Below are 21858 nucleotides of genomic sequence, written 5' to 3'. Positions count from 1 at the left end.
CGTCGTCGATTGCTGGACCTGCGGCAACGCAGAGAGAGGAGTCTGAAGAAGAGGAGTCAGAGGAGGAAGGTGGCTTTGAGGAGGTGGAAGACCAACCACAGCAGGCGTCCCAGGGAGCTTGTTGTCACCTTTCGGGGACCCTTGGTGTTGTACGTGGCTGGGTGGAGGAAGAGACCTTCAATGACGTCAGTGAGGACAAGGAACGGGACATGGCTAGCTTGGTATCCAACCTTGTGCAAATGGGGAGTTTGCGGTTGTGCAAATGGACTGTTTGCGGTTGTTTGCGGTGCGTTAAATGGGGAGTGTGGTCTGTCAGAGTTTGGTCTGTCACTGTGAAGCGGGCGTAACCCTTGCACTATCTGATCGATACAACATCATACCTGATCGTATACACACACTGGATGTTTTAAAGCACGTTATTCCAAACAATTTAGGAATGTTAGATGATTTATGCCCTTTATGGATTAAAACCCGACTCTGTGTCAACTACGTAATTTTCCATGGGAGTTTTGCCATGGATCCCCCTCCGGCATGCCACAGTCCAGGTGTTAGTCCCCTTTAAACAACTTTTCCATCACTATTGTGGCCAGAAAGAGTCCCTGTGGGTTTTAAAATTCGCCTGCCTATTGAAGTCTATGGCGGTTCGCCCGTTCGAAAACATTTGCAAAAATTTGCGTTCGCCATTCGCGAACGGAAAATTTTATGTTCGCGACATCTCTATTTTTGAGTCATATCCAGTGATTTTTATAACATATTGTCAGTAGCACAGGATGATTTTATAGAAAGTAATCGAACATGCTTGTATATTTTTGAGACTGCGTGATATCAGGCCTACTGCATCTGCCATGTCTACACACAGATACACATTCTATTCTACCTGTGAGCCACTGCAGCTCACCTATTTCTCTGACATGAGAACCTCTGACGTTGAGGTATTCTTTCATCCTAAACTGCCCGCAGCTATTTTAAGCTACTCAGCAGCACTGTATATTGAAGAGAATTATTTTTTATACCGGGTGGATTTATTAGGGCAGACAGGTTTTTTCATACCCCATAATCATGAAGTACTGCTTTACATAAAACTCATAAATACAGGATTTAAGGGTGATTTAAAATGTACATTCCAGACAAACCCTTCATATGGTTATCCAGAGGTGGGTTTATCTTCTTTTTCCATTTTGTCTTCCTTTCATGTCCTATCAATCCTTCTCCTCCTGATTTCACTCATGAATTCTTAACCGCTCTGTGATGGGAGAGACCTTGGCATGAATGCTACACTACATTATGTTTGATCTTCACTGTGACCCCGGCTCTAGTCGTTTCAGTCGTTAATCTCTGCCAGTGTTGTTAATCTTTCCAGCTGCTTTCTGTCTTTGTGATGCCCTCCTGGAGCTGTGCAGCTGAAGGTTGTCATTGCTGGCTCATAGGTGTCCTAATCAGCATACAGCAGTGACTGCAGATGTTTCTGAAGTCATCTCTTTAATGAGATTGTAGGCCGTAGCTTGTTCAATGGCAGAAGTCTACAGTGGGGACTAGCAATTACCTTGTGATGTATATTAACATATTGCTGGTAGGGACACTGGGTGAAATGATGACTACTGACACACAACAGATTATTCAGGCTAACATTGGCATATTGTTTTGATGCACTCTGTAAAAAAGAGACTGATGTCTGGCAAAGAGATAATAATGAAGCAAATGTGTGCGTGCTCAGTAGCCTGTGGACCAAAGTGCTCATTTTACTAGCAATAAATCATGCATTCCATCATCAGTGGGTAAGCATTAATGACCAAAGTGAATGCAATATTGCAGTTACAATGCTAATTACAACTGTATGAATATGTCATTTCAAGTGCTATACATGCACCCAAATATGATGTCTCCAACCAAAGACAGCTACCATTTTGTTGGTTGATATAAAAAAATCCATTGGTAAGTTACAAAGTGTGATGTTCAACCAAGGTTTGAGAAGTAGTGAATTTATTGACATACAAGTCACTTTGTCCATCGTGTTATAAGGGTATTTAAGAACTGATTGGTTTTATCCTCTTTAATTCTGTCTCCTTTTATATCACCTGCTACACACTGTTTAATTATAGTTAGATAACATGCATATATCCCCAACCCCTATCGTACTGAGAAAGCCAAATTCCTGAGTGGTTATCTCAGAGACATGTGTGCTGCACACTGAACATCCTTGGGAGTAGGGGCTGAAGGGCACCCTGGTTTGCACAGACAATTAGGTGGCACTCCATTGAGAAATTTCATCCAGCTAGACTGTATGTATTGATTTGAACCTATTTATTTCTTGTAACACCTTGGGGTGTCGGCCACGTGCTACGAAATGGCGGACTCTGAGTCTCCCCCCCCCCCCCCATATTTTATGTGTAAGCCAGTAATAGTTATTTACTTTTTTACTTCTCTGTATGTGATTTATCTGTTTTACCTTATATTTACTCACTTAGTAAATATATTTATTCACTTAGCCTGTGTAAGCTTATTAATTCTCAAATCATCAAATTTACATTTTAAAACATCCATAAAACATGAAGTGCTGCCCATAAGCTATTTTATTGGGAATCTGATTTGGGGATTATTATTTGTCTATTTAGATAGCGTTTTGAAATGCTCCTCTGTGAAAAAGGTAAACACATTATTTCTCTTTGCAAAAAATAAAAATAAAAAAAAGAAAGAAAATAAGGAAAGCTTTGCCACGGATGCCACAAATTGCACGGTAGCAAACCTAGCATTATAGCCAAGCCAGTATCTTATCTGCAAACAGCTTTTTGGGGTGTTTGCCATTCATCACAGGCACAGTGTAAGGAAATACTATGGTCACCCATGATTGGTTTGGCTTCCAGACGCACTGGTAGGTCAACCAGCCCAGGCTTCACTGGTCAGTATGGCAACTATCCCAGAATTATTTTTCCTAATCTTCTTTATGAAATAACAGAAAATTGCCATAGAACTAAACATACACTTAGTTTAGAAAACTTGGGTATATCTGGAACAATAACATTTTTATTATGGTATACTTTTGATTTTGTTTTTTCATCCCTGCCTTCCAAAAAATTTTTTTTTTTACTAAGAAAAATAAAATTTGTTTTGTGTAACCGTATTTGGGCCAAAAAAAAAAATCTGTGAAAGGTGAGGCATTTTGATATTTTTTTAAGTTACAGTGTTCACCATGCAGGGTAAATACTTTTATATTTTAAAGGGTAACTGTCATATTTTTTTATTTGATCGTTTATTAGAGCTAGGCATGTATACCTGAGTTAGTCTATCAATGATTGTCAAAAGATCTGAAATTACCTTGTGATAACAGCTTTCATTAATGTCCTCTGTCCCTTTCCACTGCTCCCTTAAAAGACCGTTGCTAGGGCTTGTCTGTCTTCCCTTTAGTATAAACAGAAGACAGAGGGGCGGTCCTTCACACTGCATGCCTGCATTAGACTTCAGAGTGAGGAGACATGTCTCTCAGTAATCCAATCTGATTGGCTGGCAGGGAGCTGCTGGCTACAGCAAGTGTGTATGTGACCTGAGGGAATGCAGTTTTGGCCTCAGAGAACTGGCAGAGGAGCCATCTTGAGAAGGTCCTCATATTGTAAATGTTTAAACAGCTGTAACTAAGGGGAAAACTCAAGGAAAACAGTGGTATGTGAAGAGACTAAAGATTGCTTTATGCATAATGCTGCTGCAGCAGTAACATATGCTAAAAAAAAAATTTTTTTGCTGAAAACATGACAGTTACCCTTTAATAGTTAAGTGATACCACCAATTATGTTTTTTTATTATCTTTTTTTTATATGTATAATTAGGAAAGGGTAAGCATTTGTAATACTCATATTTTATATTTTTAAAAACGATTTTGTAGTGTCCTCCCCTCTTTCCCCCTTAATACAGATTAGAGATATGCTGTGGGTCTCTTCTCCCCACTTCAGATCTAGCTAGGTTACACTCTCCAACATTCCTTGCAAAGTGGGGAAAAGAGTTGAGTGAGTCCTCCTTACGCCTAATGCGGTTACTGCTAGAGGAGGAGAAGGCTCTTTTATCCAAAACTGACAAGGAATTGAAGGAGAGTATTGAGCATGCTAAAAAGTTTAGCAACAACCCAGACTTTAGCAAAAAAGAAAATACTTTACAACTAGCCGTGGAAAAATTCACCCTCTTTAAGGCTACTTTCACACTCACGTTTTGTGTGGATCCGTCTTGTATCTGCACAGACGGGGCCGCACAAATAATGCAAACGCTTGTATCCGTTAATAACTGAACCTTTTGCATTATTCATTAAAAAAAGTCCAAGTCAAAACGGATCCGTCTTGACTTACATTGTAAGTCAATGGTGGACGGATCTGTTTTTTAATTGCACCATATTGTGTCAGTGAAAACGGATCCGTCCCCATTGACTTACATTGTAAGTCTCGACGGATCCCTTAGGCTCCGCATAGTCAGAGGGTCACCAAAACGCTGCAAGCTGCGTTTTAGTGACCGTCTAAAAAACATAACGGACACCAAACGCAGCCATTGATGCATTCTGAATGGATCCTTATCCATTCAGAATGCATTGGGGCTTAACTGATCCGTTTTGGGCCGCTTGTGAGAGCCCTGAACGGATCTCACAAGCGGACCCAGAAACGCCAGTGTGAAAGTAGCCTAAGACAAAAAATACTCCCAATATATCAGGGACACTTGGGATTTTAAAGAGGGCAGAATTTTTTAATTTGGAGGCAGCAAAAGCAAAACTCTAAGGACTGACACAGAACACTCTTCCTCTGAATGTGAGAGTGAGAGACTCTAGCCGACATAGATCGACCCCAAACACACAGACAAACAGAAGACGAGGTAGAAGCAATAGAGGCAGGGATAATACACTGGGCAAAAGAGTTTTTTTTTAGGAAGCACCCCACCAGTCTCGGATTACCTTTTACGAGGCAGGACGAATCAGTTAAAATGTGTGTTGCTAGTCGAGTAGAGTCTGACAGCCTCCAAATAATCAACCTCTCCAAGCGCACTCTCACTAAGGGGCAAATATCCCTACTACAACGGGGGCTGTCATTCGTACCTACCCAGAGATACAAGGCCTTTGAATGGGTTAAAGATATTAACCTCCTCATACGCAAATTGAAATGGAAGACATTTTTCCGTAATCATGATGAACGACAATGTGCAGAACTGGACATTCCCTTAGAGGATATGCCAGATGTGCAATTGCTGGCTGATGTTCAATTGCTGGCTGATCTCTGGGAGAAAGGGCAAAGAAAAATAGGGGAGGGTCCTTTCATTGTACTGAGGACACCATCCACACAGACCCCACCAATAAATGACAACTCTCCATTAGACACATTCCTCGAAGTGATGACTCAGGAGCTGCGCAATTTAGAGGGTTATGTCCCATGCCATACCAATTTGAAGGAGCAAGAACGGGAGGGACTATTATCCTTAGAAAGGGATGAACACATCACCATAAAACCCTCCGATAAGGGAGGAAACATCGTCATCCTTTATAAACAACAGTACCTTACCATGTGTGATAACATTCTGTCTGACCGACAATGCTATGAGGTTCTACGTGATAATCCGTTGGACCAATACCGCTCTCGTTTGGCAACCATTGTGAAAACAGCATTTTCCAGTCACCTAATCAATAAAGGTGAATTGGATTTTTTGCTTCCTCCACACCCAGTTATTTCATGTTTCTATAGTGTACCCAAAATACACAAAGGCACTAATCCCCTCAAAGGGAGACCCATAGTGTCAGGGGTCGGCAGCCTTACGCAAAACATCAGTACGTATGTGAACACCATACTACATCCGTTTGTTGTCTCGCTGCCGTCCTATGTACGTGACACTATGGATGTCCTTAACAATCTGAATGACGTCATCATGGATAGTGATGAACGGCAGGGGTCATATTCGAATTCGTGATATTTCGCAAATATTTTTTAGAATATTCGTCGAATATTCGCAAATTAGAATATTCGTTATATTCTACACTCTTTTTTTTACTCGAAAATCGGCAAGGTAATGATCACGTAATATGCGAATATTACGCGATCAATACAGGTGGGTCAAAAACGAATATATAGCACTATAGAATATAGTGCTATATATTTGTTTTTTTTAGAATATTTGTCATTTTTTTCCATCTGAAGTTATGATTCCTCCCTGCTTAAGTTGCTTGACAAGCAACTTAAGCAGGGAGGAATCATAACTTCAGATGGAAAAAAAAAACAGATATTCTAAAAAAAACTAATATATAGCACTATTGCTAAATATTAGTTTTTTTTGAATATTCGTCATTAAAGAATAATCTAAAAAAAAACGAATATATAGCAATAATGCTATATATTAGTTTTTTCTAATATTCGTAATTTTTTTCCATCTGAAGTTATGATTCCTCCCTGCTTAAGTTGCTTCTCGAAGTGCCGATATTTGCGATTAAAATTCGTAATTCTAATATTCGCGCTCAACACTAATTGTGGAGGAGGATGTTTTATTGGCCAGCCTGGACGTGGAGGCCTTGTATAGTTCTATTCCACATACAAGGGTGCTGAAAACTATAAGTGGGTTCCTCAGTGAACGGGGTACCCACTTTGTCAGCCACAATGAGTTTGTGATGTCCCTTTTGGACTTTATCCTACAATAACATCTTCCTGTTTAATGGTAAAATCTTCCGCCAGCTCAGGGGGGTGGCAATAGGGAGCCCCTGTGCTCCGACCTTTGCTAACCTCTACCTGGGATGGTGGGAGAGGGAAGTGCTCTTTGGCGAGCAATGTGATGAGTGTTCATCATGTATCCAGCTTTGTCTGAGATACATCGATGACGTGCTAATTCTATGGAAGGGGGACACTAAACAATTTAGCTCCTTAGTAGCACTTCTCAATATTAATGCCTGAGGGCTATTCTTTACCTCCACGATTGACCATGACTCCATGACCTTGCTTGACTTAGCAATAACTAGGGGGGAGGACAATCGCCTATCCACGTAGCCCACTGCTACGAATAAACTTTTGCATTGGGACAGTTGGCACCCTTGGGCATTACGGAAAGGTATCCCAAAGGGCCAATATCTGAGAGCGAGGCGTAACTGTTTGAATACCTCTGAGTTGAAATGCGACTGATGATTTGAGACACAGATTTAGATCAAGAGAGTATCCGGACGCGGTCCTCAACGAGGTATACCATCATGCCCGCTGTGTTGCGAGAAAAGATCTCCTCGTCCCCAAAGGTAGGGGTGATAGCGACAATGAATTAAGAATTATTGGGACCTATGATGCAGGACATCACATGGTGAGGGAGTTACCTAATCGCCACTGGGCCATTCTGAGAACAGACCCCGATATAGGCGACATGATTGGGGATTCCCCCTCCATCACATTTCGGAGAGGTCAGAATCTCAAAGACCGACTGGTACACAGTTTCACTAAACCGTCACAGTACCAGACCTGGCTGTAACCCAGCATCAAGGGCAGTTTGTTTCAAATTAAGTGGTTGTATAGTCTGCAACTCCATGAAAGTGGGCAAGATGTTCATGAGTACTATCACCTCCCAAAATTATGAAATCAGAAAGTTCATTAATTGCAGAACCACGGGAGTTATATACCTTGTCACCTGCTCCTGTGGCCTACTTCCTATTTCCTTATCTCTCACTCCGGGAACCCACTAAGAAAAAAAACAATTTGTATGCTTGTTTGGTTGCCCAGACCAGGCCCGCAGTTCTTGATTATATCAAGAAAAGGAAAGTGGATTTACAATCACCATTCGCACAGAAAGACTCTCAGCTCTGTTTCATTTTTACCTCCAGAGTTTCCACTTGCATCAAACTGCAAGAGAATTATTATAAGGTTCTCACCCGCTGGTATTACACTCCAGAGACTTTGCATAAGATGTACCTGGAGGTTAGTCAGAAATGTTGTAGGTGTGATGCAGAGGTGGGTTCTTATTTGCATATATGGTGGAACTGCCCTGTTATTTATTCTTTTTGGAAAGAGGTATGCAGGGTTATCTCCCAGGTCTCTGATGCTACAATTCTCCCCTCACCACAATTATGTTTGCTAAGTTCAACGGACCAAATACGGTGTCCAGACCCCTTCTAAAACTTTGGTTACACAACTTTTGGCAGCGGCTAGAGTCCTAGTCGCCTTGTACTGGAGGAAAGTAATCGCTCCCTCAATAGCTCAAAGGTTATCAAAATGTGATGATATCTATAGATTGGAACAAATTTCAGGTTGGGAGACCAAATGCACATTCAAATGCATGAGGATATGGAATGCATGGCATGTGTTCTGACATTTTCCTTCTTGATATTTTTTCGATTAAAAATAATCGCTTCAGAACAGCCTTCTCTGCATTATGGGACAACCCCTCTCTCCCCTTTCCTCTCCTTCCCTTCCTCTCCCCTCCCCTTTCTTATCCCCCCCCCCCCCCCCATCAACTGATTTTCAATTCTGTACTGCCATGATATACATTGGTGCTTTCAATAAAATTTGTTTATAAGTAAATTAAAACTATTTTGTAATTTTTTTCTATTAGTCCATAAGGGACATAAAGGGGTTCTGCACAGTTTTTTTAAACTGATGATCTATTCTCTGGATAGATCATCAGCATCTGATCAGCTGTTTGAGAAGGCAGTGGCGCTGGCAGTAGCGCCGCGGCCTTCTCGCTGTTTACCGCAGGCCCAGTGACGTCACAACTAGTATAAACGCCCTGGCGGGGCTAAGCTCTGTTCACTTGAATGGAGCTTAGCCTGCCCAGGCCATTGATAATAGTGGTGACGTCACTGGGCCAGCGGTAAACAGCGAGAAGGCTGCGGCAATACTGCCAGTGCCGATGCCTTCTAAAACAGCTGATCGTCAGGGGTCCAGGGTGTCGGACCCCCGCTGATCAGATGCTGATGATCTATCCAGAGGATAGATCATCAGTTTAAAAAAACTGTAGAACCCCTTTAAACATCTGATTGTTCAGTCACTTTAGTATTGCAGTCTATGGTGATTGTGATTTTGCATGGCATCTTCAATCAAGATGGCCACAGCGGCCTCTTCACGCATAAATGGATCAGGTGAGTATGTATTTTTTTTCCCCGCCATTTCAGGGAAAATTCATTACCACGAAGCGCAAAGAAATTCGGCTTTGCGGCGAATCAAATGTTTCCTGAAATTTGGATTTAATTCCACTTCGGATACTTCAATTCACTCAACACTAGATAGAATGTCATCCAGCCAGAGTATTGCTTTGGAAGTAATGGTATTTAAAGGTCCTTAATTGATGTCAGCCTGGCAGTCAGCTAATTTATTCAGCTTCCTGAAACCACCGGAAAGTAAGTTGTTATTGCCAGGGTAAGGTACTACTGGTCAGAGATGTTGTCTTAAATGGGCTGAGTCTGTCACAGAGGGAGTAGTAAACCCTGAACTCACCTGTCCTACTCTACCTACCTATATGCACGGGCATGCTGGCCTAACTTCACTGGTAATTAGGCCAACCAGTCGCGGATGATGCTGTCTGCAGCAGAGCGCACAAGCTAGCCCCGGGACATGGCACAGTCAGAGCAAGAGCTGATATCTGTAAGTGGTTCTCTGCTCTGGCTCATAGAGGAGGTTCTTATGCTGGGGACCTAGCCTTAACTATGATGTCTATATGTTTTAAAAGGTCAAAATGAGACAGTCCGTTTAATCACTTTGTGGTTCAAACAGAACATGCTGTTTGTTAGGCCTCATGCACACGACCGTTGTGTGCATCCGTGGCCGTTGTGCCGTTTTCCATTTTTTTTCGCGGACCCATTGACTTTCAATGGGTCCGTGGAAAAATCGGACAATGCACCGTTTTGCAGCCGCATCCGTGATCCGTGTTTCCTGTCCGTCAAAAAAATATGACCTGTCCTATTTTTTTGACGGACAACGGTTCACGGACCCAGGCAGCAGGGAGCAGTCATGTACACAGTTCTTTTAGTATATTCTAACCTGAAGCGTCCCCATCACCATGGGAACGCCTCTGTGTTAGAATATACTGTCGGATCTGAGTTTCACGATCTAACTCAAATCCGATGGTATATTCTAACATAGAGGCATTCCCATGGTGATGGGGACGCTTCAAGTTAAAATATATCATCGGATTGGAGAAAACTCTGATCTGATGTTATATTAATAGGGACTACTGACTTTACATTGAAAGTCAATGGGGGACGGATCCGTTTGCAATTGCACCATATTGTGTCAACGTCAAACGGATCCGTCCCCATTGACTTGCATTGTAAGTCAGGACGGATCCGTTTGGCTCCGCACGGCCAGGCGGACACCAAAACGACTTTTTTTTCATGTCCGTGGATCCTCCAAAAATCAAGGAAGACCCACGGAAGAAAAAACGGTCATGGATCACGGAACAACGGAAATCCGTTTTGCGGACCGCAAAAAAAAACGGTCGTGTGCATGAGGCCTTATAAGAAGGAAACAGAACTTAGACTAAATAAATACAAATAATCTTAGGAATATAAAAGTTCAACTTCAAAGCTGAACTGTCTCTTTTGGGCTTAAAGATTTACCCGTTCTCGACCACCTTACGTATATATCTCGACCACCTTAGGTATATACACATTGGGGGTTGGGACTTTAAATATCGCACCCGCTCACACGTGCTCCCACAATTTTTTTTATAAAAAGTGATCAAAAAGTTATACACACCCCAAAATTGTATCAATGAGAAGTACAGATCGCTCCGCAAAAAACACATCTCCATACACATAAAAATCAAAAAGTTATGGGGTTAAGAATATAGTGATGCAAAGAAAAACTAAAAATTCAATTCAAAGTTATTTATTTTATTTTTTTTCAGTATTAAAACTAAAGAAAAATTATACATGTGGGGTATTATTGTAATCATACTGAACAGAGAATGAACGTAACAGTTCAGTTTTACCGCATAGGGAACGCCGTAAAAACAAAACCCATGAAATTGTGGCAGAATGGTGTTTTTTTTATAATTCTACTAGTTCTTCTATTAATAGTTCTTCTATTTGGAATTTATTTCCTGCTTCTCACTACATTGTATGCAACCATAAATGGTGCCATTAGAAAGTACAACTTGTCCCGCAAAAAAATAAGCTCTCATATGGCTATGTGAATGGAAAAATAAAAAAAGTTATGGCTTTGGGAAGGCTGGGAGTAAATAACGAAAATGAAAAAAAAAATTACATTTCCCGGTCATTAAGCGGTTAAAAGGGTTGTGCACATGTATTCTATATGGGATTCATTTTAAAGGAATCTGTCTCGAGAAAATTCATTGTCAATGGGGTTGTCCAGATTCATGATATTGCAGGATCATAGAAGTTTATATACATGTTGGCTAGATTAACCCCTTCAATCACCGGGTACGGCTCCCTTTGCCTTCCAATCTGAGCCCTTGCAGTGAAATGTGGGGCTCTGATCGGTTACAAAGGCATCCTGGACTCTGCTGAAGCCTTCCAGGCCTGCCATGGTAAGCTCCCTGCTGTTGTGTGCACAAAGCAGAGTGCAGGAGGGAACATGTGAAAATCCTATTCACCCTAATAGATCTCTATCAGGGTTAATAGGACAAGGGATCAAAAGATCCCAGGTTCTAGACCCTTAAGGGGGCTAATAGTTATTAAATAAAAAGTGCTTTTTTTAATATTAAACATTTAAATCACCCCTTTCTCATTTTAATTATAAAAATATATTAACAATAAAAAAACATATCAGGTATTGCCGTGTCCAAAAATGTCTGAACTATTAAAATATTTTTAAAAGTTCCTGTGGGAAAAAAATTAAAAACACACGATTCAACATTTTTTAGTCCTCCCCCCTTAATATAATTGAATAACAGTGATGAAAAAGTCGGACATATCAAAAAAAAAGTGCCAATCAAAATTAAAGTTCGCCCTGCAAAAAACAAGAGCTCATACAGCTTAGTGAATGGAAATATAAAAAAAATTATGGCTGTCAGAAAATGGAAATGCAAAGAAAATTTAGATTTTTTCAAAGGTTTTATTTTTTTTTAAGTACTAAAAAAAAAAAACTATACAAGTTTGGTATTGCTGTATTCGGATTGACCTGCTGAATAAGAATGTCATGTCATTTTTAGCACACAGTGAACATCATGATGTTAAAACCTGAAAAACCTTGGAGGAATTGTGTTTTTCTTTTTCAATTTCACCCACAAAGAATTTGTTTCCCCTTTTCCAATAACAGACATTTAATAGTGTCCTTAAAAAAAAAAAACTTATCCCGCAAAAAATAAACCCTAATATGGCTATACAAATGGAAAATTTAAAAAGTTATGTCTATTGGAAAGTGAAGAGGGAAAAATGAAAATGCCAAACCAAAAATAAGGGGTTAAAGCAGCAGTGCATTGCAATTACAACTGTTCTTCCCATTCACTTAAATAGGAGGGGAAGCTGCAATTACACTGCACCACCGCCACATGGAAGACGGTGTGCGGGTAAACATTTAGGCTAGGGCTACACGACGACATGTGTTGTTTGACATTTTGTCGCACCAATGTCGTGCAACAATTTTTATAATGACAGTCTATGGCGTCGCACTGCGACATGCTGCGACTGCGACGCGACAGTAGCAAAAAATCCATCCAAGATGGATTTTTCTGCGAGTCGCTTCGCAGTCTCAGCATGTCGCATGTCGTAGTGCGACACCATAGACTGCCATTATAAAAATTGTTGCGCGACATTGGTGCGACATCAATGTCGCACGACACATGTTGCAGTGTAGTTGTGCCCTATGTGTCTTGTGACTTGTCGCCCTAGCCTTAAGAGAATGCAGTGCCCACATGAGTGTCAAGGCATCTTCAAACAGCTGATCAGAGGGAGTGCCATTAATGACCTTTCATCAATATTATGACACTTTATGACCCCTTTAAGCATGCCGTATACCAGGTGGGACTATGGTAGATCATACCTGTGCCGTAACCAGTAACATTTTCTTTAAACTCTTCTTCTGTAGTGTTTATAACATTGACGTTTTTCACTAAGAATTACTTTTTATACAGTTTTGTGTTGACTTTCTATTTCACATTAACTGACTCCTCGACTTTATCCTGAAGCAAAAATAAATTTCCCCTTTAAGCTTTTGATGATAAAAATCTCATCTAAATCCTCATAAATGATTCTTTATTATACCTATATTAATAATGAATAAATGTCTTTTGAATACCACTGCTCTTTTGCATTAATAGGGCCAAATGTATTATAGATAACCTTTTGATTTAACAGCACAAACTGTGAAACAATATTAAAACTGAAAAAAGCTGAGCATACACGAGTCACTAAGGTCAAAATTATAAACATTTTTTCATCTCTGTTTATAATAGTGCCACAATACCTAGTCATTAGCCAGCTTTTTACTCGGCTTTCCGTGGCTTTTAAAAGGCGCTATGTAAATTTAGCAAGGAAATTGCTATGCTTTGAAGACGAGCAAAACTTAGAAAATGAAGTCATACTTATTAAATATGAGGCTAACTTATAGCCATAAAGCCATAAATTCATGCCTTGCTAAGTAATGAAAATGTATGGCTCCATCAATTCTTTTATATCACCATACTGACTGTGATAGTCTATAATCTAGCGTGGAATGAATGATTTACATATGGTGAAAAGCTGTTTCTTTATTCATTCAAATGCCTATGCACTTATTTACCTGCCTTAGGGCGGGTTCTCATTGGCGATATAGGTTCCGTTATAACAGAGTTATAACGGAATATAAAGGAATTTCAGGACGTTATGCAAAACGGAAGCTTTTAAGAGGCCTTCTGTTTTGCTCCGTCCTAATACATGTCTATAGGGACATACAACGGTTCCATATGGTTCCATTATACATGACGGAAAAAATAGTCCTGTCGACAGGACGCAAATGCGAAACACGCCTTAAGTAGACGGACTGGCGTCTTCTTTAAAACTGCAGTAGCACATGGTAGGCTGCAGGTGTATACAATGAAGAAAGTGGTCCTTAGCTCGCGAGACACCAATTATCCATACACTCTACAAAGGTGGTTGAAAGGGGTTTTCCCAGATTACTATGGTTTTTAACAGTTATGCTCTTGTGTTTGTTTACCTCATATACATTTTTTTTTCAATTGGGTTTCTCCTGACCTGTTTCCACCATGTAAACATACCAGTCCGATTTACTTCCATCCTGTATGTAGCACTTCCCGTTGCTGTATCCAACCAAACCCATGATGCACTTCTCCTTTCTCTACCACAGCTCCATCGCCGCCCCTAACAACCCACCGCTAGTCTATATCTCCTGCCACCCAGCTAGTTACATAGACACTCCCCTATCACTGGCGCTGTTTGACACGCCCATGGTCATAACATCACAGGAAATAGAAACTGCATGGACACGGTCATGTGACCACTGCCCAGAACTGAAGGTAGGATCAATAAAGCTAAAAGAAACACATTACAGAATTACAGCTACCTTTATAAAGGATAAGTTTAAATGATGTTAATGCAAACAGGAAAATCCCTTTAATACAAGGACAGACTAGATTGACCATGTGGTCTTTTTCTGCCATCATTCTTGTATGTTTCTCTTATAATTTGTGAGTCAAAATGAGTTCCTTTAGCAAAGGTTAGGCCATCACTGCAATGTTAGAGTAAGATGGTTTAAGCAAACAACCCAATGACGTACTATTCAGTTGAAAGGCCCAGAAAATGTTAATATAAAGTTTTTCTATCTATCTAATGATGTTACAGCCTTAGGGCTCCTTCACAGGAACGTATTTTGCATTCCGTATACGGGACATTTTCTGCGTTCCGCATACGGTCTGTATACAGAACCATTCATTTCAATGGGGCCGCAAAAAGATGCGGACAGCACTCTGTATGCTGTCCACATCCGCTGATCCGTTCCGTGGCCCCACAAAAATTATGAGTCCTGTCCTATTCTTGTCTGTTTGGCGGACAAGAATAGGCATTTCAATAATAGGCCTCCTGTTCCATTCCGCAAATTGCGGAAGGCACACAGGCGCCATCCATGTTTTGCAGATCCGCAATTTGTGGACCGCAAAAAAACGGCACAGTCATGTGAACAAGCCCTTAAAGGGAACCTGTCATCAACTTTGGCACTTGATAGTGCTGAAACTAATTCATGATGAAGCGTAAGCCTTGTCATGAATTAGGCACATTCTCCACCTGTCCTGGCAGCAGAATGAAGTCTATGCAGCTCGGTGCTGCCATAGATTTTGATCTTCATTTGTGTCTGAAAACAGGCGTAAATGAAATTAAATGTGATGGACCTCCTGTCCCCGCCACTCCCCACCTCTACCATGCCCCCTTTTCAGAAAGGGACGATGGTGGCACAGAATTGCCACTTGCTACAAACCTTGTCGCAAGTTGCGCTTAGAATGTTGCACACACAAGGTTTGCCCCTTTTTTCCACCAAAAAGAGAAGCACGGAGATGATAAATCTCACCCTATGTATTTCCATCTTGGCAATCCAGTTTTCTTGCTTCTGTAGCCTGCTACTTTGTAGGTAAACTACTATTGTTTCTAGACATTTGTTTTTCACAATAACCAGTGTGAAAATTGAAAGATTATATACATTTAAAAAATATATATAGATAGAAAAATAAAAATACTGACAAATTTTTTTACAAAATAAGCTTAAAGAGGACCTGGCTGTCACCTCTCCTGACATGCCTGTTTTAATAGCTATACACATTCCCCATGTAATAACAATTCTGGAGCATCTATTCTTATGACTCTATGTTGTGCCATTCCTTTATTATTTCTACTAGAAGTTATGAATATTTGCTAGCAGTCTGCAGTAAGGGTACATAGGGGAGGTAACAAGCTGGGGGTGTGTACCTGCACAGGTCTGACAATGGCAGCACTGATTGGATACAGTGAGTGTGTGCAGGTACACCCCCTTAACTGGTTACTTCCCCTCTGTACCCTTACTGCAGACTGCTAGCAATTCATTCATGACTTCTAGTAGAAATAATAAAGGAATGGGGCAACATACAGACATAAGAAAAGATGCTCCAGAATTGTTATTACCTGGGGAATTCATGTAGTTACTACAACAGACATTTCAGGAGAGATGATTTACTTCAAACAATAGGTCATTTTCTGATTACACATTCCTATTAAGAGTGCTGAATAGGAATGCAATACTAATAAATCTTCTAGAGCATCTGAAATTCAGAAAGGCCACAATTAAGCAGATGATAGAAGAAAAAAACACAACAAAAAACTAAAATGAATTGTCTTGTTAAATGGTTAATAAATATAAAAAAAACATAATTGGTGAGAGATGCTATTTACAGACTTATCATAAGGACACATTTGATCTCTCATATCTCAGTACATAGGTAGGTACCTGAGTCTTGCAGCTAGAGGTAGATCAGACATACAGTTGTTTCAGGGTTTAGCGATCAATGTGCTTTATAGTCAACATAAAACTCTTGATGTCCTTATTTAACAGCATGTCTTATACACATCTCAGTCCAGTTCATACTGCCGCAATCATGGCCAGTGTCCGGCAGGAATTCCTTACTGGATTTGTGTGCAATTACTTCTATCATAAAGTGAGCAGAGTGAACTTTAATGGAAGACAATAGTGAGGAAATAAATCCCAGCATTTTATGCTGAGCAAAGATGATTGCTAATGCCGCTCTTGAGAGCTTGTGTTTTTGGAAAAAGGTTGCTTTCTACCCACCTGGTCTGAGCTCGGGCCACCTATTACATGGTGTGATTTAATATATGGAGAAGATGTATAAAATAAATATTTATCGGGAGTACAAATGCCTATAATTTCATGGTATGTGCATAACAAAATGGTGCGCACTCAGTATGCAATATTCCTACTATGCTTGTCCATTAAGTTATTATTTTTTTGAAGACAGCTTTCCAGTTCTGGGCACAATATTCATATGCCATATTTTCTTTAAAAAAAAAAAAGGAGGGGGGGTTGGCTATAGGTAGGTGGCACTCTCACTCACGAGCAATTTTGGTCTTACAGCAAATGTATGTAAATATATATAGTTTATTCCCAAGTAAATCACATAAAACAAAAACCTATAGAAAAACAAAACCTTAAATACATAGATTTGTAAAAATAATCCATCAATATTAATGGTTGTTATATATGATAGTCTGAAAAATGTATTGATATATAGTCATATGTGGCAATCCACCTATATATTTTAGTCTTGAGTGCACACTTAGTAAGTATCTAAACACTAGCGGGGCCCCACTTTGATTGGTGTGAATGCCTCATTCACACAGTCAGTGTTCGGTAAGTGATTTCCATCAGTGATTGTAAGTAGATGCTTCATCCGAAGTCGCTTCGTTCAAAGCTTCGGAATAATACTGTACGAAGATTTGTCTCCGTACAGTATTAGAACGTATGGGCTCCGATGAGCTGAAGCTGAATAGTTGATTTTTAAAGTGGAAAACTACTTTAAAACTTGAAACCAAACTCGTTTCAAGTACCGTAGTACTTCTTAACTTAAATGGCCTCCTCCATTGTGTTAAAGAACATAGTATAACATGTTTGGTTGCACTGTGCGCCTTACCATGTACTGATAGGGATGTTGCTTGTCTGATCAGGAGTCCACGTGGTAATGAAGGCCACTACAGTGTTCACGCTGCCTCTCTCATTCTCCGATGTGCCAAGTCCACGTATTGCTCTGTACTAGGGAGTTACCAGAGCCGGCAGATTGCAATCCCCCTGATGTGCGGCAGCTTCCAATATATACGGTCTGTATTTAGATCCTCAGGACTTTGGCAGAGGCAATGCTGAGAATATTAATAAACTGGCATGTAGTAAGGTTATTGGTATAAGTCCAAATACTGCTCCATTGTAGTAATAATATCTCCAGATGCATTTCGGAGATATACTTCACTCATTCCTCAGTAACTCAGGATCAAATCAAAAGTAGGTGTATATATAACAAGTCATTCACACCAAGGAACTATAGTAAATGATCTTAGTTCTTGAATTAATAAAACTGCTCCGCTGTAGTATTGTTATATAATATGATATATATTTTACATGATCGCAACCACGAGGGCCCACAATATATATTGTATATAACTATACGTATATCAATATATTTTTCAGACTATCATATATACCAACTATTAATATTGATAGATTGTTTACAAACCTATGTATTTTTATGATTTTATTGCTTAAAGGAAAGATGTCACCCAAAAAGTTTTCTGCTAGTTAAAACCAGATAGTTACACATATACTTTTTTTTTCTAACCTCTTTTTTTTTTCTGTTTCATGAACATGATTATGGGGAGCAGCCATCTTGCCTGAGCTGTTCTTAACAGCATTTAGAAAGCATTAAGAACATTTCTTTATGGCAGCAACATGTTCCATAGACACAATGGTCAGGAGAAGACATCATTGACTTCTATGGGAGAGTCTTCTAGGCATGATCTGTGCCCTGTGCAGAGGTCATTGTACAAGGGAAGAAGACAGTCACCTATTGTGAACGGTATATTCTCTCTTATCTATACACAGAGGTGATATCATTACAGTCAAGGTTATAATGACAGATAAGAAGGTAACTGCAGTAAAGAAATCTGTACAGATCAAGAAGTGGCACCTTTTATTAGGCTTAGTGGCCAGTGCGAAAACTGCAGAATGTTATGTTTTTTATTTATTTTTTATATAGATATTGAGATGGAAAATTATAAATAACATAAACATAAATTCTTTAAAAAATGTTAACATAAAAACATGATTTAAACAATAGGTCATTTTCTGATCACTTATTCCCTTTAAAATTTGTTTTTTATTTTGCTTTTATATTGATTTATGTGATTTATTTGGGAATAAATGATATATGTTTACATACATTTTCTGTCAACTACCTATAGCCAACCCTTTTATCTCGGTTTTGGGCATTTAGAGAGTTTGAGCACCCATATCATTTGCCAGTGGATGGTGAGCCACTGAACATAGTGAGCATAATTTTCTAAAAAATGTTATAGAAATCTATAGGCCATGAGATCTGCGCATTGTAAAATTGTTCATCTGAAGAGTTACATATTGCACGCTGGCATTGAAGGATGCCATACTTATACTATTAATTATATCCAGACACCTTGGTGAGCTCAGCACAAATAATTCACATTAGCCCTTCCTTTTCCTAAAGATTTTCATACCCCCCAGCATTACAAATTGTAACAAGCACAACCCCTCACTACAGTTATGAAGCACATATAGCATCCCACTAATTTTTAGGCCTCACATGTCCCTTATATGTGCACCAGTCACAATCCCTATATGTGCATGAGCCCTAAATGCCACCATAAGTGCCCCAAATGCCCATGTCGGTGCTACAGATGTTTCCCAGAGTTCTTGTCAAGGAGACATTCCCCAGATTTCCTCCCACAGTTACCCAACAGAATTCTACTATGTCTTTGGAAATTATTTACAGCATATTGTACTTCTGTAGCAGTCAACACAAATGATAAGACCTTCTATATATATATATAGGTAATCCACTGTCAGTTTACTGCTGCTATAAGGGGAAAATGTTATCTGAAGGGTATTCCTCGTGGTAATAGTAGGTGTGGAATTGGTATGACAATATAACAGCTCTATTGTCCTCTTGATAGGCCTAGATTAAAATACCTGAGGAAGAGCATTGCACTGACGAGTGCAATATGTGATGCCCTAATTGACCCCCTCTCTCTGTTCTGAGTTATGGCCCCACCGAGACGGATATGTGCTGTACGTGTTCTCCACGGACAGCACATGTCCCTATTCATTTTAATGTGTGTACTCACACATCAGTGTTTTAGCACAGTCCGTTTTTTTTTAGCACAGATGCATGCTCTATTTTGTCCGTGTTCACAGATCCATCACGCTCATTATAGTCTATGGGTCCGTGAAAACCATGGATGCCTTCCGTGTTGCATCTGTGTTTCACAAATCATTAAGAAGAGATTCTTCAAAAATTATTTTACAGCTGTTCAGTGTCAGTGAAACACGGATGCTTGCTCACGGATTGGAGCACGGACACGGACGTGTAAATGAGGCTTTAATGAGAACAGGAAGTAAAACACATGGTGCGATTTAATTATATCCAGAAAACCATCCACTCTCTGTATATATAAAACAAAAATTACATGGAATATTCACATATAGGTTGTTAATATGTGAAAAGTGTGTGTCCCTATAAAGCAGTCCTGATTATATCGCCAAAAAGTATAATGGTTGTATGTGCAAATGGAATGTTCACAAATTCTGGTCATAAGTGCAGGCACATTTATATGATAACTCTCCATACTAGTCTTTATTGCAGTGCTTTATATTCGATATCTCAATGAGCAGTTTTTAGCAGGTGCACGCAATAAACAGGACTTCAACAAAATTTACATGAAAGTGCAAGATATCTGTATATTTCGCCTTTGTGCTATAAAAAAGAAAAAAAACTGACAACCAAAAGAGGCTTCTTTTTTATGTGTCCCAGTAAAGTATTACATAAAACCTCTTTAATATTGGAGCCACAACAGTGATTAGCTGATCGTCTTGGGTCCAGATCCCAAATCCCCCAGCAAACAGCTGATTTTGCCAAAGGAAGTCATCAATGTAATGGAAGGACATCCATGTCTACCAGAGTGAGAGTCACTTCTTATACTGTTGTAGGTAACGCTCACCTCTGGATCATAAAGGGGGATCCCATTCCCCGCTATGATATTCATATGATCAAATCGTGTAGTCCTATTGGGACAACACCTGGACTATTCTAAGTATATGTCAATGCTGGATGTATTTTGGTGCAGAAAATACACCGTGGATTTTGCTACGGAAAAAAAAAATGCAACAAATCCATGACATCATTTACATGCGGATTATGCTGTGGGTTTGTAACACATTTCAATCCTTTACACTGCACACACACTGCAAGTCAAATTGCACCGCAGACTTTTTTTGGCAGCAAAAGCATAAAAAGGACCTATGGGGCCCCATAGCAAAACATAGAATAATGTCCCACGCCACCATGACCACCTTCAGTATCAATAATATGAGAAGTTTATGATTATATTGGTTTTCTTAATGCACAGAGAGACAAAGCTATATTGTGGGTGCACAACCAAAGATATAAAAACAAAGGGGGTTCTACACAACCGTATCTAATGTAGTATGAAACATGGACAAGGAAAAGTGGTATGGCAATATAAGTGAGCGCACCTACCAAGTAGTACACAATAATCTTTTATTAAATCACAAAAAACATACAATTGTATTTCAGCATTATTATAGTTACCTGCCTATTGTGTGGCACCTCTATGGCATTTCTATTTTACAGTTGTTATTGTCTTATTGGTATTGTATTATCTTTTGACCCGGGGGATGGTGTGTGGATGGGTGCCTCACATGGCAGCCCTCCTGTTTGTTCAGCATGTTTATAAGTGTTTTTATGCTTCTTGTTCATGGTCTGTTTTTTGTGATTTAATAAAATATTATTGGGTGCTACTTGGGTTCTATTGCCATACCACGTTTCCTTGTCATTGTTTCCTAATGCACAAGGATAATACACACAGTGATGTCGCAAAATTGGGATAACATACACAGTGAAGTTACAGCACAGGCATATTGTTCAGGGCTCATGCACACGACTATTGTTTTTTGCGGGTCAGATTCTGACCCATTCCTTTCAATGGGGCTGTCCGCATCCGTATGTCCATTGCACTGCACCTGCAAAAAAATAGATCATGTCCTATTGTTGTCCACATTATGGACAAGGATAGGACAGTTCTTTAGAGAGCCAGACGTTCCATGGCGCAAAATGCAAAACATACACAGCTGGTATCTGCATTTTGCGGACCACAAAAAAACGGCTACAGCAATGCGCATCACAGTCACA

Source organism: Bufo bufo, chromosome 5 (genome assembly GCF_905171765.1).
Source record: "Bufo bufo chromosome 5, aBufBuf1.1, whole genome shotgun sequence".
In the NCBI taxonomy this organism is placed as follows: domain Eukaryota; kingdom Metazoa; phylum Chordata; class Amphibia; order Anura; family Bufonidae; genus Bufo; species Bufo bufo.
Note: the sequence above shows the minus strand (reverse complement) of the source record.